We start from the raw sequence: 26,758 nt of genomic DNA on the forward strand, positions 1-26,758 counted from the left end.
CTTGAAGTAGAGCTTGCCTTCTGTTCTGAAGTCTCAGGGACCGCAAAGACTTCACTGACCTCTGGGTACTGCCCCGGAACTGTGGTTTCAGTTGCCACAGAGGGGGGAAAGCAACCAACTCCGTCACTGACTCCGCCATTGGCTCCATGGCTCCATGTCCTGAAGGCACCGCAGAGGGCTCCGCTGCATCTCGCACCACAACCCTGGTCTCACTGACGGCAGCCGCCGAGCTGCTGCTTGCACCATGACCTGTGGGCACCGCACTCCACACTTCCTCACTTCACTTCGCCACCCTGGTCTCACCGATGCCGTCGCTGACTTCGACAACCGTGACCACACCGTGGCTTGAGGGCACTGCTCGTAAGTCTTGCAACACTGCCCAATCCCACAGCACAGTCCAGACCGACTGATGCCAGCTCCCTGCAAACTGCACATTTGTAAGTACTGTATGTTGGATTTTTACCGTTTTGGTCTTGTTTTGAAAATATAAAGTATTGGATATTTTGCTAAACTGGTGTTTACTGTTAGTTATGTGCAAATCCTTTACACACAGCCACTGAAATATGCCTGACTGCTCACGCCAAGCTACCAAGGGGGTGAGCAGGGGTTATTTCAGTAGTGTATCCGTACCCTGACTAGAAGAAAGGGTCCCTACTTGGACAAAAGTGCAAACCATTGCCAACTAGAGACCCCCATTTCTAACAGCCCCCAATTACCACAGCACAGCGAGTCTGGGTCATCGGAAAGGGATGTCATGTTGGCACCCTCCTCATTACTGCATCACAATGGGGTGCCAGTCTCCCTCCTAGAATGGATATCTGCGGTCAGAGATTCTCTTTCCCCCACCGCATGTGCTCTTGTAGGGGCTCCAGAGTGTGTTCCCTACCAGTATTATTTAGGCTGGAACCTACCTTTAGGCCCTGTTGCTGTGGCATGGAGTTGAGAGACATCATGTCACTCCGCCTCAAGCCATGTCCATACCTCATGAGGCGTGGTGAAGAATTGTGACTTATTGTTCAATGTGACTCTCAACTTTGGCAGGTAAAGAAAGCTGTTGGTGATCCCCAAGGTCTTTAATGCCCTCTTGGACACCAAGAAACCCTGCCATTGTTTCTGCACAGTGGTCATGTAATCCTGGAAAATGTGCGCTTTCTATCCAGAGAGGTCCCATGTGGCATGGGCGTGTGCCCTCTTTAGGATATCATCCTGGGCTATGGAAGACTGCTCCCAGTCAGTCTGCATAGCCCAGTTCATGGCACCTAAGATAAGGATCACATGTGTTGTCCCGCAGGGCTCTTCACTATCCCCTCATTTGTTTAATCTCCTCCTCCTCCTCCCGCTGATCCGATCCCTGAAAGTGAGAGAGGTGTGCACCTTCAACTATGCAGATGACCTCCAACTAATGTTCACCATTAGCAACTCTTCTAAATCAGTTCTCGAATTCCAGTCCACTATGCTGTACATCCGCCACTGGATGGACAGCAACTATTTAAAACTCAACCCAGACAAGATGGAACTGGTCCTAACGGGGGGCACCCATATTCCCTGAAGCCTACATTTTTGGCCAACTGAACTGGGGTACTACCCCACCCCATCCCCCTCTGCTAAGAGACTTGGTGTAACAATTAATAGTGAGCTCTCAATGAAGACTCAAATTGGTTCAGTAATCTCAACCTGCTTCTTCCAGTTAAGGAAGTTAAGAATGATCAGCAGATTTCTCACTCAGGAAGCACTAATACAGGTTGTTCTCATAAAGACTATGCTGACGCTCTATACTTTGGCATCCCACTTTATTTAACCAAACAATTACAACTGGTGCAGAACCAGATGGCTAGATTGATCTTTCAGCAACCTAGGTGGCAACATGTCACCCCTATCATGAGGCAGGTGCACTGGCTCCCCATCCTACGGCGATGCACCTTCAAAGTAGGCTGCCTTATCTTGAACAGCAAAAGTCCCAAATTCATCAATAGCCTCATTCAAAGGCACATTCCCTTGCACAACCTAAGCTCTGCTCATATGCACCTCCTGACAATACCCTCCTTCACACTGAAGCGTCAGGGCGGCTGTAGGTTCGCAGTATTGGCACCCAGATTCTGGAACACTCTTCCCTCCAAAATTAGATCATACACCGACCTCTTGAGCTTCAGGAAGCTCCTCAAGACTTGGCTGTTTAGGCAAGCATACTAGTAATTCAGCAGGGCTCCGGCACCTCCTAGAGCAGCACCATGAAACCAATTGATGTGCGTTCGCTTTATTCAAATTTTTTAACATAACATTACATCCCAATCTCTATAATTCAACAGCCTGACCACCATCGGCCTCACCAGTGCACCTGGAGGAGGAGGTCTAGCCTGCACCTTATGTGCTTGTTCCAATGTGAAAAACTCAGACTGAGCGTGTGAGCACCGTGCGAAAGCAGCCAGTTCTCATGAACAGTTCAGCTGAATGGTCCTCCACCTGTTCGGGTAGGTCTATCACCCTGATATTGTTGCAGCAGGATCTCTCTTCGCATCATCCACCCTTTCCTGCAAAATGTGTATGATTTACGCATTTTATTGAGCTGGAGCTGCAGCGTGGCCACTGAAGGTCTCAAAGTGGCTAGAGTGGATTCTGTTTCCTCCATCTTGTCTGTAAGCTTCTTGTGGTTGGTGTGCAGCAAGCCTACATCGATGCAACTATTTTCTACTCCAAGGCCAATCTGGAGACTCAATTGGCCTGTAGAATTGTGTCAAAGAGGTCCACCTTCACCGGGTTACTCTCCACTCACTAGGCAGGGGTCACGTTTCCTGCTTTTCCATGGTCGTCTGTGTGTCCATCCTATTGCCCCCCGTGCAGACTGTCTTGTGTGCCAATTTTCCCATGGTTGAGTCAGGTGCCATGTTTACCCCTGTTGTGTAGTTCCTATATAACCTATACAGGATCTGCACGATTTGATAACATAAACTGTGGGATTGGTGGCAGACTGATTCCATGCACCCCCACCGGGTATGTTAGCCTGTCTGTATGTAGCTCACAGTGCCACTATAATCTCCTCTTACCAAGGAGAGAATAGATTCTGGCAACCTCAGAACATGACCACCCTCATCCCTCAGAATCGTGGAAACAATATACTACCTTTTGCTCAGTCACTCGTGCTCACTTAGTTTGTCTCAGAGAGATACACAGAATAAACAGGCTGGACGTTTTCAATAAGAATTTATTGAACAGTTGTTATTCTAGGGTAGAATAGATGAGCTGCAACAACCATTAGACAGTAGCAGAGGTATATGATTAGAAGTACTATAAAGTAAAGGGAGGGTAAAGTTCTACCATCTTGCAGTAATCATGCATATATATAAGTACATAAAATACATGATAAAAAGTGCGTACTCCTACGATGCCTCCTTAACTAGATGTACCTAAATGTACCTAGAATCTGTGTAGGTGTTATGCCAAGAATCCCTCTAGGATCTAGTCAACCCCATTACCTGAGAATGAGAGAATATGGGACCCCGTCCTGGTCTCGAGTTGGACACCCTGTGAGAGATGGTAGACCACTACGAGCTGCAGCGTCTGCATGCAGGAACCTCAGCGTCTCTGGTCAGTGTGTCAGCCGGGAAGTCTCGGTCTCCTCTTTCCTTCTAAGCAAGATGTGATGTATGCATACCCATATGTCTCCCCACGGGTCCTACCTTGCTGTGTTACTGTGTCGGCCTAAAGGATGACATCGGGCCTGAACTTTATACAGAAATATTATACAGGAGATGTTAGTCTTGCTGTTAGTCCTGCTGTGCTTTCAAGAAGCCTCATGCATAATGTATGAGATTTGAACTAGGGAAAAACCTGTGTTCTAAATGCAGTGTTGTATCTAGGAAAAAGGTCAGTCCCTAAGAACCGTTATCTATGTAATATAGGGAAGAATATAGGTGAAAGGTTGCATGCTACCTGCTCCTATATAGGGTACCTATATGGCATATAACACCCACTCCACTTTCGACTGGACGACATATGTAACTTATTACCGTACTACTAGCCTAACTAGATGCGCAAAGTTCCTAAAAACATTTGTTTTGCTAAAATGTTTAAAAATTGTAAAAACCTTAAAAATGTTAAAAGAAAATGTTTACAAGCCATAGCTCTAAAGTGTCCGTAGTTATAGTCCGAACCACTATAAGCATTAGAAAGCCATGTATGCCCAATAAATGAAAGGAATGTCAATTTTGTTTATGAGTTCCAAATTTGAGCTTGTTTAAAAAAGGGCGAATTTCTTCCAGCACACGATGAGGCAAATGTTTATGTGTTCTGGCTGGTAGACGCAACATTTTTGTTGCTTGCTTCTGCAGTGGACGGCCCCTATAGCACCTCGCAGAGTACGTCAATTGAGCACAGATGATGTTCCACACTGTCCGCAGCCGGTGCTGGGGCAGTCTGTTGCGGTCCATAGCCTGGGTGTCAGAGGAGGAGCCGGTGTCCATACCAACAGGTGCTATTACTACCTGTGGGGGCTCAAGGAATGCCGCCATCAACATCGGAATACGCTGAAGACACTGCAGAACATGGGCCGTTATCGGGTCCAGTAAAGCATTCACGTCCGGTTGCACACATGATGGGAGTGTCAAACAAAGGTCTAATACGCCTTCTTCTCTGCGAAACAGGCATCGGAGGACAGGTAAGATGCAGTCCATCCAGACTGGTCGAAATGACAAGAACCAAGATGCACTTAGTTCTCATAGGCGAGGCATGCCTAGATGTTGTACCATGCGGTCATGGTATTTACGCTCCAGGAGTGCTTTTTCCATCTCCTTGGTGACTGGGACATCCATTGCGTAGCAAATGGAAAATAATCAGGATACCTGCTACTAGAAACAGGATGTGCGGAAGTCCTACAAAGATGCTTCCGAATACGGAGTGTATGAAGTTTGGTATAACTCCAAGTACCATCTAAAAGGTGCCCAGAAGTCCAGAATCTATGTACTTAAATAGGTAGACTATGCCTGTCATATCAGACATGGTAAAGATGCGATTTAGCATTTCTGCGAAATGGAAAGGGCAGTTTGTATGGATAAGCGCTGGTATCTCTGCTGAAGACCTTGCGATCTGGAGATCAAAAGTCTCTTGAGCGGAGGTTAAGGGCACAAACTTCTGTAAAAGCATGGCTTTCATTCTGCTTAGAGTATCAAACCATACTAAAGAAACATTCAGTGAAGGCCATAACGGCGCCTCCCTGACTGTATGTGTCGGTGGAAACAATACTTGCATACAACAAGTAACCCTGGAGCTCACGGTTACCAGATATGCGATGCACAGGAGCATTCCGCAGCAGCCTTGAATGTTCAGCATCAGGTAACTCCCATTTGAAAGTTGCCTGAATGCTGGACTAATCACTGCTCCCAAACGTCTGTAAATCGTGAAAATAAATGTGCAGAAAAAATCACTAAGTATTATTACAATATATTTATTTAGTCATTTAAAGGAACAATCATTAAAGGGTCAAGAAGATAGGAAAATGTTCTAGGGAACGTGTAAGAAGTGCACAAGTGTATATATAGGAGTCAAGAGAGCTCAAAGTGTGTGGAAAAGTGAAGGGCATATATTTACAAGACTGTACAAAACTGATAATCAATAAACAGTTAGATGCAACCTGGCCACATGCAAATTATTCATTTGAATTTGTAAGGAGAGTTTCCTTAAGGCTGTAAACAGGGGTAACGGGGAAGGAGAAATTGGTCCAGGTGCGGTAGGGGGTAGCGTCAACGTTTTGATCCGGCTTATCGGCAAAAGAGGGACTTTAATACCTTAGCTTAAATAAGTTGTTAATTCTGTTAATCTTACTCTTCCTTGAATAATTGGTCCAGGACCATTGTTTCTTTATAATAACCGATACCCAGGTCCAGGGACCTTTTGGGAATACCCCATTGTTTATAAGGACTAATGACTGCAGCTGAGTCACCCCTCAAATGGCAGGACAGGTTCGCTACAGAACCATTACAAGCCCCATGAAGCATTATATCCTGGCAAATGAGTGATCACAGTTTGTACCGCTTAGAAACACTTCTCGATCCCCACTCCGGCATCGAAATCTGTATGGTAATACCAATGATTCCTTAACGTATTCCTTACCCCGGACACTGCATCTGCCCGCATTATTGATCTGAGAAGCCCTGTTGCTCTGTTGCACGCACAAGAGAACGGTCTGAGTCGCCAGGAGTCGCCAGGAGGTTACTACATTCCCCAGGGGGCCCTGTGCTCACGAGAGGAATCGCGCAATCAGCGCACCATCCAGCGCTCAAATAACCGAGGGGCATCCCACGACGCGGGACGCCCGGACACTGCATCTGCCCGCATTATTGATCTGAGAAGCCCTGTTGCTCTGTTGCACGCACAAGGGAACGGTCTGAGTCGCCAGTAGTCGGCAGGAGGGGACTACATTTCCCAGGGGGCCCTGTGCTCGCGAGAGGAATCGCGCAATCAGCGCGCCATCCAGCGCTCAAATAACCGAGGGGCATCCCGCTGCGCGGGACGCCCGGACACTGCATCTGCCCGCATTATTGATCTGAGAAGCCCTGTTGCTCTGTTGCACACACAAGGGAACGGTCTGAGTCGCCAGGAGTCGCCAGGAGGGGACTACATTTCCCAGGGGGCCCTGTGCTCACGCGAGGAGTCGCGCAATCAGCGCGCCATCCAGCGCTCAAATAACCGAGTGGCATCCCGCGGTGCAGGACGCACGCGGGCTCGCCTGGGCCAAGGGCGGGCCCGTCCTTGGCCGTCAGTGGCCGGAGTAGGCTGGGCTGGGCTCCCCCCTTGAGAAGTGACGTTTGGGAATAGTCTTCAAGAACGGACTGGTAGCGTGAGTACTGTGTTTATAACCCCACAGAATGTCTAAACGGAAAGGGAGTAGTTTATCATATAAGCAAAAGGGGGCTGGCCAACAATCACTTCTGACATATCTCACAGGGGCCATGGGAGAAATTGAAGAACAGATTCACATGGTGGAAGAAACATTAACTAATGGAGGGCGAGATGTAACTGCCGTGGAGAAAGGGAATACTACTTGCCCTAAAGTTACAAGAAAGGAGGGTACTTGTAGGAATTTGTATAATGGTTGTATAATGACCACGGACGACCTAATAACCCTGAGTGATCATAGCGGGATGGGTGAGGATTCGTACCCCCCTCAAAGCGTAGTAAGACATCTACACGCTTGGTGGGTTGTCAGTCAACTGAAGTAGCCGATCAAGGTTTGGATATTGGACACATTGATAAGGGGAGTAAAAAGAGAAAAAACGCCAAGAAAAAAACGTTTTTTAAATCTAATGTGTCAAAAACACATCATAATGTGGGTAACAACTCTATCATGGCGATATTGGAGGGTCAGAAAAGGATAATGGAAAGCCTACAGAATATCATGGCCACCCTTCAAACACATCTCACAGATGCTATGGGAGCATTATCTGACAGAGTGGCGGCTATTGAAACCAGTACACGAGGTCCCACAGGAAAGTGTACAGAGGCGTTACATAATAACGTAGAGAGTTTGCAGGATCGTATCATAAACACTCCCGTAAATTTAATTAGCACGGTTGGTGTGCCGAGAGACTCTAATAATATATTCCCAGCTCAAAGCTTGGGTGGAGAGGGAGAACAAGGCAAGAGTGCTAAGGGACAGAAGGTACCTACTGATAGTAACATAGACATATGTAGGACCAGAGAACGTTTTACGAGAGGGCAGCTCTGCCTTGATTTACCTCCGGCAGCCGACCCTTACGTGGTCATACTAGCAAATGTTCCAGAATTGGTCCATCCTGACCAAGAAACATGGAGGGAGCTTTGTAATAAATCGTTGCACTGGCTGGGTAATCGGATCGGCCTGTGCGACCCTTTATTTAAGCACTTCAAAATGCCCAGACGTGTTCCATGGGTTGGGAATGGCAGAAAAGAACTTAAGGGGGATTGCATAGTCTTGACTTTTAGTGACCCTAGATTGATAAGGGAGATCCTGTATAGGGCGGGGAATAATCGTCAGGTTCATTCAGAGATTGTTATATTACCTTTAGGTTCCTTTTATCCATTAGTCAAGATAGGATCAAATAGTGTAATGAGTATTACTGACAATGCCCCCTCTGGGAGGAGAGTAACCAGAGACCCTTGTGACGTACAATCAATAACTACAAACTGGTTACACCCCAATCGTTTTGAACTTTTGTCACGGTTGGACGATCAGGACTGACAATTTGATAACCAGGAGAGGAAGAAAATCCATGTGAATTGTGTGATCCAAAGAGGGAGGGAGGCTGGCAGGGGTACTAGGGAATTGAACATTGGTAACAGCCTGGATACTAAAGGGATATCACTGGTGATTGATAGTAGTCAGTGTGACGATTTCGATACTGATCACCATCTAGGTACTACCGATAAACTAGTTAACACTGGTCAGTTAAGAACACCTCAAAAAGAAATGGATAAGGAAAAAGAGAGGGAGATGGAGGAAGTAAGCTCTTGTAACATTTTGAGCTGGAATATAGCAGGCTTAGCACCTTAAGCACATGATCCTGAATGGATACTTTTCGTGGAAAAGTACGATATAATATGTTTTCAAAACACATGGCTGGAGAGGGAAATCAATATTCAGGGTTTTAGTACATTTCATACCCCAGCAATTACTGCAAATTTTGGTCGTAATATGGGGGGGTTGTGTACTTATATTTCAGTTGAGACTAGGGCATCAAATGTTAGGATTAGGCACTGTACTGAGTTTTTTCAGATTCTGAACTTGACGTTAAAGTGGAATAAGGAGGTGGTCTTAGTGAACTTTTATAATAATGTCCCAATAGACCGCAAAGAGACTATCTTTAGGGAATTACGTAATATTTAAAAAATTATAGAGGATACTATGACATGTGATATGCCTCTACTATGGGTAGGGGATTTTAATTGCTCACTCTGCGTGCATAGTGAACAGGGCATTTGTGGCCTAGGGGAAGACAAAGAGGATAATTCCTCGCACTTTATGCATAATAAAAGCGGGGAGATGTTCAATGATATATTATACCAATTCGACCTAGGTTTTGCCAATGAGCTTTGTTCTAATTCTACACTCTTCTGTCCAACTTTCAATGGGAGAGGTTGTACCTCTACCATCTCCAAGCGATATGCTTCTGCTCCTGGAGTGCACAACAGAGGAAATTTCTATGAGTGACCACTATCCTATTACCCTAAAGCTGTTTGCTCAGAGAAACTGTACAAAAAGCAAGAGCCAGGTACATTATGATCATGGGGTGCGTTTGGCTTTTTTGCATAGTTTAATTATTAAAACTCAGCCTGAATGGGAAATATGTCTCACACAGGGGAGTGCTGCTGCAGATGTTTATTCTGCCTTTTTAAAGATATCAGAGGAAATCCACAGACTCCTTAGGAGGGAAAATAACTGTGGGAGATCGAAAACAAAGGGCTGGTTAGATGATGATTGTTCTAGAGCTCATACCCATCTTAAAAGGATCCTGCATGTAGTACCAAAATGTACGGAGGGCATAAAAAAGCCGAGGATGGCTTATCACCTAGCCCGGAAAAAGCGCAAAAGCCAGCTAAAGAAAGAAGCTTGGGAAAATCTACACCAGGCTAGTCTAAGGAGGGACAATATTAGTTTTTGGAAGGCTGTAAACGATCCTTTCTACCAAGATAGAGATGTAGATGTTATAGATGTGGCTATTACGGGTGATAGGTGGGTGGAATTCTTTGGGGATTTTTATAAATTTACGGGAGCTGTTTCGGATAGCTGAGTTGCGGATGCTCAGGATGTTTTCCCTCTGGGCCTGAACTTTACTCTGGAGGAGGTGATAAGGGCAATTAGGGAGAGTGCGGCAGGGAAGGCACCTGGCCCGGATGGGTTACCTGTGGATGTCTACAGATCAAATATTGACGATGGTATTAAACAGTAGCTCCACTTTTAAACGTATTCCTACGTGGTCAGATGCGATACTGGTACCCATTTTTAAGAAGGGGAATAGGAACAAGCCTAGTTGCTATCGGCCTATCTCACTCTTGGACGCCCTATTGAAAATTGCTGGGAGAATAATCCTCAACAGACTTCAAACCTGGGCGAGTGAGGCAGGATTTTTAACAAACCTACAATATGGTTTTCGCTCAGGCATGGGAACTATGGAACAGGGACTGAACCTAGCCTTGATTATAGATAAATATACTAAAGCGAAGAGGGGTAAACTTTTTCTTACCTTTGTAGATTTGAGCTCAGCCTTTGATGGGGTTGACCATGGCATGTTGTGGAATGCCTTAGAAGATCTTAAGGTGGACCGGGTTTATATTGTTCATAAAGGAAATGTACAGGAATTCTGGGGCGAGGATGCATTATGGGAATACGGGGGAGTGCTCGGCAAAATTCCCAATTGAAAAGGGTGTTAGACAGGGGTGCATATTGGCCCCTTTCCTTTTTACACTTTATATTAATAGCCTGGGACAATACCTCATTAGAGATCAAAACGACTATCCGACCATCGGGGGCACCCCGTCCCTGTATTACTCTATGCCGATGACGCGGTGATTATGTCAAGGACCCAATTAGACCTTCAAAGAGCGGTAAATAGTTTTGTTATTTATATGAAAGAGAGGGGCCTAAGAGTGACATTCACCATGGGTTGTGGCAAAAGCAGAGGTACGACATGTAACATCTTTATTGATAATAGAAAGGTAGAAAATACCGGTACCTTCTGTTATTTAGGTATTACCTTCGACAAAAAGGGAACTTGGAAATCAGCTATCAAGGCCAGAAAATTGAATTTTAGTAGATCCCTGGGGGCAGTTACTAACTTTGCTAAAAAAATAGGAGGAAGACCTGTTCAAGAACTCTTGGAGGTTTATAAGGCCAAATGTGTTTCCACTGGGTTGTATGGGGCCGGTTTATGGGGCATCGATGAACTGGACATTATACAAACTTGTGAAAATGGTTTTATCCGCTATCTTCACCTACAGTTGCCATCAGGAATTGGGACTCTCCTATATATCGGATACCATCAAGATGGCGCCTCTACTACTGTGGCATAAGGTGTGGGTCACAGATGAGACAGGTTTTAATAGAGACATAATCTTGGACTGCCTTAAATTGGAGAGAGCCAAAGATATGGCATGGCTTAATTATATAAAGATGATAACAAACGCCATTGGGCATCTTGCAAATTTTACAGACCCTAGCAGCTTGGTGGTTATCTCTAGAAGGATCTGAAAGCACATTGCTTGAAATTCCTTTAAGACCAAAGATGGTCTAAAGAGAGAGTAAAACATTCTGTAATGGCGAATCATTTGATTTTGAGTGGCCTGGGTCTCCAACAATATTTGTTGTCAGTACAGGATAGTTTTAGCCGTATGCTCTTGGCACGTTTTCGACTTGGCTCTTTTTATAGAATGGTTTTATTCCCGGTGGTAAATGTTTGGTCATCTCAAGTATCCGTATGCCCCTGTGATGATGTGTCATCACAATCAACAATGTACTGCACTTTATTTTGTAAATATTTCTCCATACCCAGGCAGAGGTACCTTAGACCGATTCTTAAAAGCTGGAATATTAGATATTGCAGGGTAGCATTTTTAAGATTACAGATGTTGGAAACACCAGCAACGATCCTGGCTGTTAAAACTTATTTGAAGGCGATTATCAGGTCCCAGGCTACAATGTAATCTCCGCAATTTTATAATATTTTAATATTTTTATAACTTTTTTAGCCTGTATTTTTAAATAGAGACTATGGTATATTACCTATGAACATTTGTGACTAAGTGTTTTTCTAATAGTAATATATTTTTGTACCTGATTATTGATTATATGTCTATGTACACGATTGTTATTATGTACTTTTATGATTTCCTCTGTTATGAAATCGAATAAAGTAAATTTGATTGATTGATTGATATTCCTTACCCATTTCTTTATATCTGCCTGCCTGCTTTTGTTCAAGGCAATACTGAAACTGAAAAGTAGTGACCGTTAGAGTTATGTGGCCATGGATTAGCCATTCTGTGGACGGTAATTCTGCCACTGTAAATGCTAATCTATTCAGTTTTTCGATACGCAGCATTGTTTATTTTGCTCTTTTTTCTGCCATTTCTATCTGTTTATCTGTTAGATTGTATTCAGAGAACAGAGGTGTGCTATTAGTATAACGCCAAGGCACATAGCCTGCACGCAAAGATTGCAGCGTCCAGTTTAACAACATAATAGAACGTAATTGAGATTGCCCGTGTTGTAATATGGCCAAATCTTGTTCTAGAATGTCTATTGCAGAAGATACAATGTTGCCTAAGGAATATATCCTGGAGGTCAATGTAGTTAACCCATTGTCTACCACTGCCAGAACTTTTTCTAGATTTATACGGTCTATTTCACTTTATCCCTCTGCGGCCTCTTGTTGGGATATTTTCCATATTTCATTGTAGACAGCATAAATTAAGTGTTTCTGACGTGGCTTCCTGGGACCTAGTAAAAAATCCCTGAGATCCACATCCTGTGACAGTAAGGATAAGTGTTGTTTCACCTTTGTGTTGTGTTGTGTTGATGTTTTTAGCCAATCAAGACACAACTTCCCAACACTATAGAATGTCACTACCCCTGGACGTTCTCTCTGTACATAACGTGGATCTGGCCTATGGATACTGAACCCTTCGGTTTTACCCATGAATCTCGCCTGACAACTATTGGTGTCTGTGGGCCAAATCAACCATTTCTTCCAATTGGGGTTTGATCTGCTGTATTATATAATGTCATCCACTGTAATCTCTTTCTGTGATGTTATGTTACACTCGGTGTGTGATGGAGATGGCAGCCGAGGTGTGTTCAAGTCTTTGTTTTTGGCTAGCCCAAGGCAAGATGTCTGTTGCACTGTCTCATTCAAAAACATGATCTGTTGAGGGATAAGGCATGCACTAAACAAAGCTTCCGTTCCCCGAACTTGCCATTTTCTAGTACCCCAGACTGATTTTAGGTCTATGGTGTCTTTCCATAAGTCGAAACCTTGTTCAGACAACTGGGTAATAAAGGAAGCAGAGTAAATCTGTTTGGTGTTTATTAACATATTTTTCTGTGCTAATGTTGATGCAACCTTATAATAACATGAGGCTGGGTCAGACATATTAAACCCTGAAAAAATTGGAAACTTTTGTGTAAATGTTTTTGAACTGCCTTTCAGCGGTGTTAGACAATGTTCCCACGGGTGGTATGTGAACACATTTATAGGATTAGCAGATTTAGGCTGAAAGGATGACCATAATGTTGATAACAATACATTGTTTCGAAATCTGATGTGCTTTCCAATGTTTCACTATTAGAAAATGCAGCAGATTTTTCCAAGTCAGACAACCTATTATTTACAGTTTCAAAGTCCCAATCATTAGAAAATGTACATGAGGTATCACTAAACGATATTTTAAATAAATGAGGAATTCTTAAAAGTTCGGTCGGACCAAATATAATCAACCTTTCCCAAACTATAGCAACTGCTGTAATGTTCACTGATGACAAGTCTCTTTGTACTCAATGAGATGATTGGTGTGGTTTTAAAATTAAATTCACCTTTTGCGCTGCAGAGCTTTGTCGAAGGTATTTTCCATTAACAAGCATGCTAAAAACTATTACTAAGCCTAACCAGAAAGGAAAGAAAAGTATCCCAGTGATTACCCATAGTTCTACCCAAAGTGACACCAGGTAAGTCTTTTTAAGAAAGTTCCGAAAGTCTTTAACTTGCCGCTTGCGTGATTGTTGGGCTGGCATCGTTTCAGGTTCACTTGGATCCAAAGAAAACGTATAAAAGTTTATGAAGTAGCCAGAAGCAGTTTGATCAATTGTTGGTATTGCATCAGGATTTGTGGAAATCGTAGTTTGCTCTTGTTGAGGCATTTTGATGTAGACATCCGTATTTGGTCGAATTGAAATTTGTCTTTCATTTTGATTCTGAAATTGAACTTCAGGTTCAAGGGGAACGAGTTCCATTGTATTATTGCATAGTCCATCATTCCGTGCCGGAGACGCTTCGAACGTGATGAGTCTTTCCGTTTGAACTTCTTGAATTGTAGCGAGAGGAGGGCGTCTGCTACTTTGGAGTCCACATGGCCTACTACTCAGTATCGGTCACATAGTGTAGTTTGATTAGGTCAATTGAGACAGATCTTTTCTCCTTTTTCCAGCAAGAGGTGGTACTAGTACAGTTCTTGTTCTTTCAACTGCTAGGACCTGTACAGGCTTTCTGTATGATGGCCCAAATTCTCTCTGTCTGCTATTTTCTCTCTGACCAGATCCCCGACTTTTGGGATCCAGAGTGACAGGTCTTGCCGTGACTGATTTGACTTCCCCAGTGGCGGTCTGCTTCATATGGACATTACTTTGTTGTGTCCTGGATTCATTTAGATCCTGTAAAACAGACAAACGATCATGGATGTCAAAAGGCTTTTCATCCACAACTGTGCCTTCACAATCAAGATCAGGCACCCACATTCTTGTTCCAAATGGGACCTCATGTGGAGTGACCCCCCCCCAGAGAACTTCTTGGCATGTTATTCAATGCTCGCTGCACTCCATACAGATGTTTTACCCATCTCTCACCCATACCTAATTCTCTAGCTGTTAAAGATTGCTATAAGTCTCGTTTTTTCCTCTCCACGACCAAATTTCCCTCAGGATGGTATGGAGAGCAGTACCGCAATGCTACACCCAATCCTAGCATGGCCTCCTTGTAAGCCCGAGAGCTAAACACAGGGTCCTGGTCAGAATGTAAAGTGCCAATTGTGTATGTCCCTATAGAGACTCGCAAATCTTTTATAACAGTTCGACCGTCAGCCGAGCGTTGGGGCCACACCCATAGGAATCTTGAGGAGCAGGAATCCACTGCAACCATGATAAACCTGTAAGCCCCATCTCTGTGTAAGGGGCCGCAGTGGTCCAAGTAAACACACGCTAGTGGTTTATCAGATATCAATAATGGTGTCTGTGCTGGACGTGTTACGGTGGAACCTTTCATCTGCTGGCAGATGTCACATTTCAAGACATAGTCTTTAGTCTGCTTTGTTAACCCAGGCCACCAATATCGTTGTTTCAATAAAGAAACAGTCGCCATAACTCCTGCCTGCGCAGAACCTATCCCTTCATGTGCTGCTAGAATTAAACCTAACCTACGATCCATGTTTGAAATTACTATATCCCCCACTCCAGGAATCTGAGCAAATGGAATGTTATTGGCATCTAACTTGTAGGAGTACTTGAGTGGAAACCTTTTTGGTACTGCTTTGCTGTTTTTGCATGAAGCAATTACAGCCACCATGATCTCACGTCTAGTCTCATTTTAGAACGAGTGATTGCAGCTATGAAAGCTGTGCGTACAACCCCCTTTGCGGCTTCATCAGCCAATGAATTCCCTTCAACGTGAATGCCATCACGCTGATGACTAGTGTATGTATCACGTGAGCTCTCGGTAGTTCAGTTTTCAACTCCACTACCTGTTTCCATAGCATTTTATGCTTAATTGTGCCACCTTTTGCATCTTTGAACCTGTTTTGAACCCGGTGTTGCAAATATTCATTATATGCCTGTACACAGTAAAATGAATCGCACACAATTAGTGTGGGGAATTCTCGATCTGTATTTACCAGTGCCAGTATCAAAGCTTTTAACTCTGCCAGCTGTGCCATGCAGTCGCCTAGAGATTGCGTTTTTGGGCAACTTGGGTGGAACTTTCTATCCTGCATGCGACCTTTAATGATTGTGCATGCCGCGCTATATTGTTGCTTACTTTCTATGGCCGGTTGAGCAGATCCGTCAGTGTAAATTATATATTCATACTGATCTAGAGGCATTATTTCGTTTGGTAGAGGATATTCTTGTTCGTATTGCAGAAATGCTTGTGTCTTTATATTTGGGTTGTACCTGTATTCTACATGTGTTGCAGTGATAGAATTAGCCCATTGTATCCATCTCGGATATAAGGCTTTAGCGTTAGAAACGCTTGCTTTTGTCGCAGCCTCTAAGGCCGGAACTGGAGTCACTACTATTATTCGCATCCCCTGAGCCAGTGCTCTTTCTCTCACTACCGCAGTCTGTACTGCTGTCAGAATCTTTTCTGTAGATGCAAAGCGCATCTCAGCATTTGTGTACAAATGTGATTTTGTATGCAATTGGTTCTGTTTCACCTTCATTATATGTCAGATAGGTGTACCCAGATTGGCCCGCAACTATACGGATCACCAGGTTGCGTACGTTAAAGCGTGTCTGTAAGTGTTTGGAAGCTATCATGTCAGCTTGGAAGGAACAAAGTGTATCTGTGTGTTCCTGTGTCCATTGTCTAACTGAAAATTCCGGTTTTGTCAAATCGTAGAAAGGTTTTACTCTTTCTGCGTAATCTAAAATGTATGTAGGCTTCCAGAGAGGACCTGGAGAAACGAGCCTTCCACCGCCTCTATCAGCTAAGGAAAATGAGAAGCGCTTACAATAAAAAAATCCGCATTGCTAAAATTGACCATTTCAGGGCGCAGATGGGCGGCGCTAAAAACAGACCCAAGATGCTATTCGAAACCATCAAACAGCAAGCGAAAAACACTTCCAAGCCAAACCTGTCTTCCGTTTCAATTATTTCTGGTAGTTCGTGTTCCTGTTCCAAATTACTAAACTCCCTTAGGCGTTTCCAGATAGCCACTGAAGCTGCTTCCCCTTTAATTTTTGCTAATATTATGGCTGATACCTGGGCATACTTACCTAGTAACCTCATCCCTAAGTTCAGAGCAGGCTCTGCTCTGTACTCGTTTTGTATTTGTCTCAATACGTCTTTTATTACTGCTAATGGCGGGGTACCATGAGTTCTGGTTTAAATGGCAGGAAACACTGTACCCCAAGTGGTACAATCCTCTATTTGTGGTGTTATCCCCATGGGCAAGGAGATTGTTAGCATTCTGTTTTTCATACGGGGTAGTATTTGGGAATACTGCCTCTAGCTGTGTTATTTTCTGAGCTACCCAGAATGGCATTTGTTCACGTTTTGTTAGCATTTTACCCATTGCCGGGTGTAATGTTTGTGGTGTGATTTTAGTTGCTGTACTCAGAGTTTGAGTTCCATTTATTGCAACCATTGCTAGTTAGACTGTAAGTATCCTCATGACAAATTGTGTCAAGTTTCTGTAGATTTTTATCAATTCTTTGTGTTGTGTGAGTAAGTCTCCTGGTGGCATTGTTTCAATGTCAGAATGTGGTGTGGTGTGTTGGCCTCTAATATCGGCCATGTTGCCCCTTCTCTTCCGAGCGGGCCGAGTCTCACTCTTCTTCTTAAGTGGGATAGGGTGCCTTTAAACCAGTATAAGTGTTCCTGGAATGTGAGTGGAACCTCAATGTCCCCAAACGGACAATATCCTGCTGGTGCATATCCTTCTGTGTAGGAGTGAGATGTTTTTGTTCTTGCATTTGCTGCTGGGAATGTAACCCATGAATAAAATACCTCTGTTCTGTATGATTCGTGCGCCTCAATCATGAATACTACTATACCACCCTTATGTGTTAAACCATGCTCTAGCAATTTCAGGGTGACTGTATTTCGAAAATGTTCTGCAATGTGTATTGTGTCTGCATCTTCTTCTCTGGCTGAGAGGTGTAGATCTTGTACTACGTTATCTCTTTCCTCAGTCATGTTTTTAGTAAACAAGAGCTTTCCAAGGGAACTAAGATAAGGTGTTATGCATATTTTAGGAACAATGTGTGCTTCAAGCTTGATTAACCAACAGCCAATAAATAGGATTGTTTTGCCTACTCAGCAGTGGCAGAGTTTGTGCCCCCCCACTCCAGACGTCTCTGGTGTTTTGTGAGTAGGGGTCTCTGAGAATGGCACGACTGAACTACTCAGATTCTACTGTTATATAAGTACCCAACCAACGTTGGTGGCGCCATGTTGTGTAGTTCCTATATAACCTATACAGGATCTATGTTTTTGGATAACATAAACTGTGGAATTGGTGGCAGACTGATTCCGCGCACCCCCACCGGGTATGTTAGCCTGTCTGTATCTGCTAGCTCACAGTGCCACTATTAATCTCCTCTTACCAAGGAGAGAATAGATTCTGGCAACCTCAGAAAATGACAACCCTGATCCCTCAGAATTGTGGAAGCAATATACTACCTTTCGCTCAGTCACTCGTGCTCACTTAGTTTGTCTCCGAGAGATACACAGAATAAAAAGGCTAGGCTTTTACAATAAGAATTTATTGAACAGTTGTTATTCTAGTGTAGAATAGATGAGCTTCAACAACCATTAGACAGTAGCAGAGGTATAATATTAGAAGTACTATAAAAGTAAAGGGATGGTAAAGTTGTAGCATCTTGCAGTAATCATGAATATATACAAGTACATAAAATACATGATAAAAAGTGCGTACTCCTACGATGCCTTCCTAACTAGATGTACCTAAATGTACCTAGCATCTGTGTAGGTGTTATGCCAAGAATCCCTCTAGGATGTAGTCAACCCCATTACCTGAGAATGAGAGAATATGGGACCCCATCCTGGTCTCGTGTTGGACACCCCGCGAGGGATGTTAGACCACTGTGAGCTGGAGCGCCTGCATGCAGGAACCTCAGCGTCTCTGGTCAGTTTGTCAGCCAGGAAGTCTCAGCCTCCTCTGTCCTTCTAAATAAGATGTGATGTATATATACCCACAGGTGTCCTCAGGGGTCCTACCTTGCTGTGTTATTGTGTTGGCCTAAAGGATGACGTCGGGCCTGAACTTTATACAGAGATATTATACAGTAGATGTTAGTCCTGCTGTTAGTCCTGCTGTGCTTCTAAGAAGCCTTATGCATAATGTTTGAGATTCAAACTAGGGAAAAACCTGTGTTCTGAATGCAGTGTTGTATCTAGGTAAAAGGTCATTCCCTAAGAACCATTATGTATGTAATGTACGGAAGAATATAGGTGAAAGGTTGCATTGCTACCTGCGCCTATATAGGGTACCTATATGGAATATAACACCCCCTCGTCATTGCCCCGCTGGCCTGTAGACCCAAACACACACTGGCTTGGTGAACTCTTGTTCAATCCGCACCCACCCCTTCAGAATCTCATCTTACAAACACAGGGGGGCCCAGTTCTACTTTCTCACCTGTCTCAGATGATGCCAGGAGCCTCATGATCCCCATATCCACTTCAACTAGGCCCTGCAAAATTGCACTGGGAATAGCGGTTGCCCTCACTTGGTCCTCTGGATCAATGCACCCTTTGGGCCTGGCTCAGCAGACCCAGCGGGCCGCACTTGATGCAGAGTCAAAAGGACTTCAGTGTCGTCTACCTCGGCAGACTAGAAGCCTTGGGCTTCTCATCAACACAATTCATGCCGCTCCGATAAAGACTGTGTAAAGACTGTGTGCAGCAGCCCAAGTTCACACAGCACCCAGCGCCACACACCCAGGTTGCCTGCTGATGCTCTGATCGATCGTGTTTGCGGCGGCCCTTGTCTGCACCACTCAAAGTGCCGCGCTCCCTCGATTGGGCCACCAGCCGTCTCCGCAATGGGTGCCGAAAGATGGTCTCCTCTCCACCTCATAGCCATGAGGCCACACGGCTCCTCCAGGTCCACTCAGCTGCCTTGCGCATTGCCAACCTGTCTCTGATGCCCCCCCAAAGGATCCACCACCAGGCGGGGATATGCATGTACAAAGAGGTGCCGATGGCAGGTCTGGGCTGGAATATAGTGCAGGGTAACTGTGATAGTTCTGGAGCTCTGTTCTTACACGTCTACCATCTTGCCTGGCAAAACCATGCCCCATTCCTTAACTACATTATTAATTGTCAATGGCAAATTAGATCACATAATGCAACAGTGGTAGTTCTATTTGCACTGACATCAGAATGGCATATCAGTAAAAATGGGTTTAATAAAGTGTTTCAGCAGCTTTAATCACTTCATCCAACTCTAAATAAATCCCTAAATACTGAGGTTACTTTGAATGATTAGTTCAGATCACTTGATAATAAGACATTTAAAACACCACTCCATAGAATGGTTCCCTTTTACTAGATAGATCAATTCTGACCCAGTCTCCCCTGCTCGGAGAAGGGAAACCGCAATGAAGGTGAGTTATTTAGAATCAGGAAGAGAGAGAGAGCTCTGCTATTAATTGGCAGAGCTCCCATCCTGACAACTTGTGGTTCCCCTGCCTCAGTTATTAGTGGCGGCTTTGCTATGTCCACTGGAAGAGCCTCAGTTGGCGCCACTGATGGAAACCATTGCCAAGGTGGTGTGCCCAACCCAGATCTGCAGTATTTAGAGTAGAGTGAAATGGCCATTACTTGTTTTTCCTCACCAGAACCATTGTGTGAGGGATGGTGGTACCAGGCAGGAAAAAAGTAAAATGTCACCTCATGTCAATGACATCTCTGTTTTTCCCACAGAATGAAACCCCTCCTTTGGTTGATTTCACTTTGCAGAACAGAAATGAATGCCAAACGGGCAGCATCAACATGGTAGTCAGAGGTGGATGGATGGATCACAGGCACACAAGTCATATACATGTTAGGACAATGAATATTTTAATTCTATATATGCTTGTGGTGAAATCACCTCACTCCTTTCCCAAAAAATTGTTCGCAATTTAGCATTCTGGAAGCTATTTGTGGTATACAACATGTGTCTAAATGATAGTTTAGGGGACATCTTAAGTGCCAGAAAGGTTCAAAGTCATTAGAGAGCGTAATGCAAAATGATTGGGTTTTGTTTTTGTCAGGAAGCAACACCAGTTTTGAAGGTTGTGAACGAGGGCACAGTCCCCTCTCTAGCCTGTCACATGTTGCATGATCCTGAGTGGTGAGATGGAGATTGGTGGATAAAGACAATAATAACAAAGATGAAACAGGGGCTGGATACACCAGCAGCAGAGGTGGGCAGAGAGTAGCTTGGGACATATCACCATTGTATATGATACGTCAGAGCAGGGGGCAAAGTAGCTCCTATTCCTTCCCCACAAAGCAGCATAATTCCCTCACAAACTACCTGTGTGAGTTTATCAGATCCCAGCACAGCAAATCTGGGTCTAGGTGCAGCAAGTGCAGGGAAAGATCATCAGTTTGACATTTTCATACATGTCAACATTTTGTAAGAGCAAAGTGGGAGACTTAAAAAAACAATCTGGAAAATGCATTTCTCCCATTGACTTCCATTAAAGCACAGGCAATTTCAGATGGGAGACACCTAAAATAAAGCAATTTTTGATTCATAAATCGGGAGTCTTCTGTCTGAATTGGGTTTATAGGCATGTATGCACTTTATACCACACTGCACATTGTATGGCTGCTCAGAGAAAAGACAGTCCTTGTAGAGAAATATTTTAGGATCACCTTTAATTCGAATATTCTAATTCAGACTTCAAAAAAATTGGACTGGAAAGTGCATTTGTATCTATATCTATATATATCTATCTATATATAAGGCCTAAGGTTTTGCGCAGCAGAGTTGGGCGCTCACAGAGGGTTGGGACTGGACCAGTTTGGAATATGATAAAAAACAGGAATTCTATGAAAAAACAGAAAGGTTAAAGTGATGTCAAATTAAAGTTTTGAAATGGGACAAAAACTAAAAAAAAAAAAGCTTAAATCCACCAGTTCTAGTTTAGTCAATTAACTGGAACTTGTACCCCCAACATGCACTGCTTATGACCTCACAAATACCTTGAAGACCACGGTACCCATTAATTGGAACAGTATTGTTCTTTAGATTAATGAGTCATGTTATCAATGATGTAATTTAACATGTTGCGAGTGATGAAATATGTGAGATCATAAGCAGTGCATGATCTATGCCCAACCTCTGCTCCCAATTTTCTGTGTGCATCCCTCAGCAGGGACCCAACCACCACTGCGTACAAAAAGTGCAGCGAGGGTTACCTCAAGATCAGGCCCTGTAATCAAACATACGTGGGAAGCCAACCCCTAGTGTGCACACATTTTGTCTACAAAAAACTTTTTACTATTTTAAAATTAGGGAGCTGTTAAGCGACTGAAAAGATGGGTAGGGTAAATAAACAGGTGTGGAAAGGAGATGCTGTACTTATGCAGGTGTCTCCTTATCTTTAGCCCCCTCAAAAATACTTCATGCTTTAAATTACTGAAAACCCATGCCGTCCCTCACATTTTTAGCCAATTGGTTTCATACTTGTTTTAACATCTCAGTGCTCATTTACTTGAACCAGTCCTTAGGCAAGGCTTTAAATTCAATCACTCCTTTTCCAACAAAACGGCATTGAGAAGAGCCTCCTTTTTTTCTTGAAAACTAAATGTTATTACTCTAGTTGTTCATTAGAACTCTGTGATGAAGCTGCAGGTGGTCACTAGTGAGTTAAGTGATAGACTACTGCTGGTGTTTGAGGTACATGTTTCAGTCTGCATGTCAGAATGTTTTATTGACATGGATAAGGAAGATATTTGAGAACTTACACACATTGTGTCCTGGATTTAGCTTTTTAGAGCCCTAACCATAATTTATATGGCAAAAAGAAATCCTCCATTTCTTCATTTACTGCAGTATTGTCTGTAGAAAATGCTTTCAGTTTTACAGCTTTGATTCCTTCAAGATGGCATTAGGTGTGCCACACTTTTGTCATAAAGGCACAATGTTTAAGCTTTAGTTGTTCATTAGAACACTGTGGTGAAGATGCAGTAGAACAGTGAGAAATCAACGGACAGGCTGGTGGTGGTGTTGGAAGATCATGTTTCACTCAGCCTTTCAGACTTTTATGCTGACATTGATGGGGAAAATATTTGAGAGTTTATAGAAAATGTGTCCTCATTATAGCTTTCTAGAGCACTAACCACAGTTTCTATGAGAAAATGAAACCTCTCATTTCATTCATTTCTTAAGAAAATGCTTTCAGTTTTACAGCTGTGATTCCATCAAATCGGGGTTCAGGTTTGCTACACTTTTGTCTTAAGCACAGAATGCTAGCGCTTTAGTTGTTGATAGAATACTCTGGTAAAGCTGCAGTTGAATACTGAGGCATCAACTGATAGACTTCTGCTGCTGTTGGAAGTACATTTTACTCAGAATACCAGACTTGATTCTCTCATGGCTGAGGAAAATAGTGTGACCTTACAGAACAAAATGTTACCATATTTTAGCTTCTGGAGAACTTCAATAAGAAAAGCATGTGAGAAAACCTTTTTCTCTCAAACATGGTTCATCAAATCCCAGCAGCGAATCAGCATTTTTCACATGGTTAAAACACCTCACCTTGGAATAGACCATAATTGCTAAAATTAGTATGGTACCACCAACAAAAGGTTCGTATTGTTACCAAAATCTGTTAAACCTTCATAAGTGTTTTTTTCTGACCTTAAAAAACAGACTTTCTCTACAATGCATTCAATGGGGAACATACCTTTGAGTCCTGTAACAGCTGCCACAATATGTGGCCAGCCAATATAGGGGAGGTCCCTATGGGACCACCCCAATACCCCTGGGAATCAAGGTGTGCTCACCCTGTCATCTTTTTCATTAATTTCCGGGATAAAGGGACCATGTTCCTGAGTCTGAAAAAGGCTCCCCCAACATTTTGTTCATGTTGTGGCCAGCCAATTAGCACTGAACAATTGCTTTTAAATTGGCCAATTTGAACATTTAAGGGCACCAGTAACCAGAATTCAGCTAACAATAACTTTCCACCATGCACTGCTTATGACCTCACATACATCATCACTGACATATGACATCATTGATGACATCACTGATGACATCTCAAATGACATCACTGATCAATGATATATATACATATACACACATATATATTACACAGTGGGGATCACCAATGTTTAGTCATAGCTAGGACCTAGGGCCTGATTACGATCTTGTCAGCTGGTATTCTCCATCAAATCTGACGGATATCCCATCCGCCATATAACAAAGTTCTATAGGATATAATGGAACTTGAAATATGGTGGACTGGATATCTGTCATGCTTGTGAAGGAGTATCCCATCTGCCAAGATCGTAATCAGTCCCCCAAGTTACCATAGGAAGAACATTTTTTGGTTTGCCAATAACTTTGTCGCCCTTTGATGAATCCTCACGTATTTTCATGAAACTTGCCAGAAAAAAGGTTCATCCATCTCAGTGCCTTCCTGGAAAGTTTCGGGGTGATCCGCCAAGTGCCGGCCAAGAAAAAAGAGGGGTCCCAAAATGCAATTTCCCCTTGCAGGTTTAGGAAAATTGAACAGCAATACTGCAAAAACAGCTGAACAGAATTACACCAAATTTAGCAGAAAGCTAGATCTTGATCAAGAAAAGCATGCTTTCTGTGATTTAGTGTAAATCACTTGAGTAGTTTTAAGAAATTAAGGTTCAAAGACTTTGTATAGCTGAATGGTTGGGTTTGTGGGATGCTTGCGGGAGTCCAACAATCACGCAACTTAAAATACTAGAATGACCTGATTGGCCAAGGATTTTTTTTCCCCCATCGGCTGCTTAGCTTCTGTGGGAGCGAAAGCTTCTGTGAACTCCTGCAGAGATTGTTCTCTGATTGGCTGGATGCAAAATGAAGAGAAATGTTGCAGACGCCATTTCAGGACCCAGGGAAATGGTGCTCACGCCCTAGAAATTAAAAACAAGAAGGTATAAGGTGGGCAGAGTAGGAGGCCCCTGAGCCCTTGCTCCTTGTTTGGTCCTGGGGGTCCCAGAGAGATGGCTCCAGGATTCAAATAAAAATAATAATATTTTCGGGGTTTCCACGATCCCATGGGTGTTCCGTGGCTGCCAGCGCAGCCGCACTGGACTCCATGCAGTTTTCTCATCAATAATTTCACTGCACATGTTGCAGTAATAGTATCAATGATATAATAGAAGATGTCATGACTGATGTAATATGTGGGGTAATTAGCAGCGCATGGTGAAGGCGCAAGTTATAGTTACCTTAGAGCACATCTTATAGTTACTTGAGATAACTATAACTTCTGAATTTCTATGGTATTGTGTGTGTGAAAAATTAACCTAACGTCCCCGTAACCTTTGGTTTTTATTGAATTTCTAAGACTTTTTTATTACTATTTCCTAACTATGACGTCCCTGTAACCTCTGTTTTTTTCAGCAAATTTCTATTTTCATTCAATGCTATTTCCTAATTATATTGTCCCTGTAGCCTTTGGTTTTTTTGCTGTGTAAGTAACTGTGTGGGTGTGGGAGGGACTGTGTGGGAGTGGGCATGTTAGTGGCTGTGTTGGTGTGTAATTGGGTGTGAGAGTGACTGTGTGGGAGAGTGAGAAGCTGTCTAGTGCCTGTGTGGGTGTGTGAGTGGTTTTCTGGATCGGTGAGTGGGTGTGTTAGTGATTGTGTGTGTCTGTGAATGGGTGTATGAGTGGTTCTCTGGGTTTGTAATTGGGTGTGTGACTGACTATGCATGTGTAAGTGGTTCTTTGGGTCTCTGAATGGGTGTGAGTGGCTGCATGGGTGTGTGAGTGGGTGTGTGGTGGTTGTGTGGCTTTACAAGTGAGTGTGTAAGTGTGTGTGTGGGTCTGTGAATGGGTGTGTGAGTGGCTCTCTGGGTCTCTGAGTGGATGTATCAGTGACTGTTTGGGTGTGTCACTGTGTGTGTGAATGGTTGAATGGATGTGTGACTGGGAGTGTGAGTGGTTGTGTGGGTGTGTGAGTGGGTCTGTGAGTGGGTGTATGCATTTTTCTAATTGGGGTCTGTGTCCATGGATCCATCTCAGATTCACAGGGCCGTGCTGAGCGCCTTGGTGGATCCACAGATCCCTGCTTTCTGGACAATTTTAGGGGTCCCTCAAAGACCCTTCAATCAGTACCATGGGGTCAGCATTCCTCTATCCTGTCCCCTTATATCTTGCTTACACTTTATCTCCCCCTTACCGGGAACTATGTCCCAATTCACAAAATGGAGGATCCAACTTTTCTCTCAGATTGCGGCCAGCCAATCACAGCATTGCTGTTGGCACGTGGATCCGCGGATCCACCGCGGTGGATCCGCATCTCTAAATATACATACATCTTTTTTCTTTAATAACTCCAAAACTACTGAACGGATTAACACCAAATTACAAAAAGTACATGTGAGAAGTGGGCCTGGTATATGCTGTTCACTAGTTAAAGTGGACACCTTGCACCAGCACAATTTGACTCTTATGGTAGATAGGTTTAAGAAAACCTTTTAAAGAAAGCTATCCTAGTGGTAGCTGTGGAGAGAAGCCTTCAGGCTAAGTCTTGGAGGAATGTAAAGCAGCTTGTTTTACCCTATAATCTCTTGAATCATTAAACGAAAGGCCACCACACAGGTATATATATCAAATATATATGTATTTATTACTAGACACACTCTACTAATCTCTTTATGAGATTAGAAGTCAGGAACATATGCACAAATCAACGTTTCACAATTAAGCACAAATATGGCTGGGGCCCTCGGGGCATACCAGACCATATACTAAAAAGGAGACTTAAGAACAACGACTTGAGAGGGGACAAGGCCTAGGGCCTTCAGAAGCGCTGGGGCCTCACTAATCCACCCAAGGCAGGTAAGTAAAGGACCCACGGGAGACGCATGCAGTGTGAGAACACAGCCGCGGATCCCAATTGACTTCAATGGAGCAAGTCGCGATTGGAATTTTAAAGTTTTAGGATACTTCGGGAGAGTCTACAAGCAAGTCACTTACAGGGTAAGTAGTTCTAGAGCCAACACACACAGGAGCACCGTAGTGCTGGAGTTACCTCACCCAGGGAAGCCGGGTGCATAGGTGTCTTTTGGTGTCGGGTCG

The sequence above is a fragment of the Triturus cristatus genome, chromosome 1_2 (genome assembly GCF_964204655.1).
Source record: "Triturus cristatus chromosome 1_2, aTriCri1.1, whole genome shotgun sequence".
Classification (NCBI taxonomy): domain Eukaryota; kingdom Metazoa; phylum Chordata; class Amphibia; order Caudata; family Salamandridae; genus Triturus; species Triturus cristatus.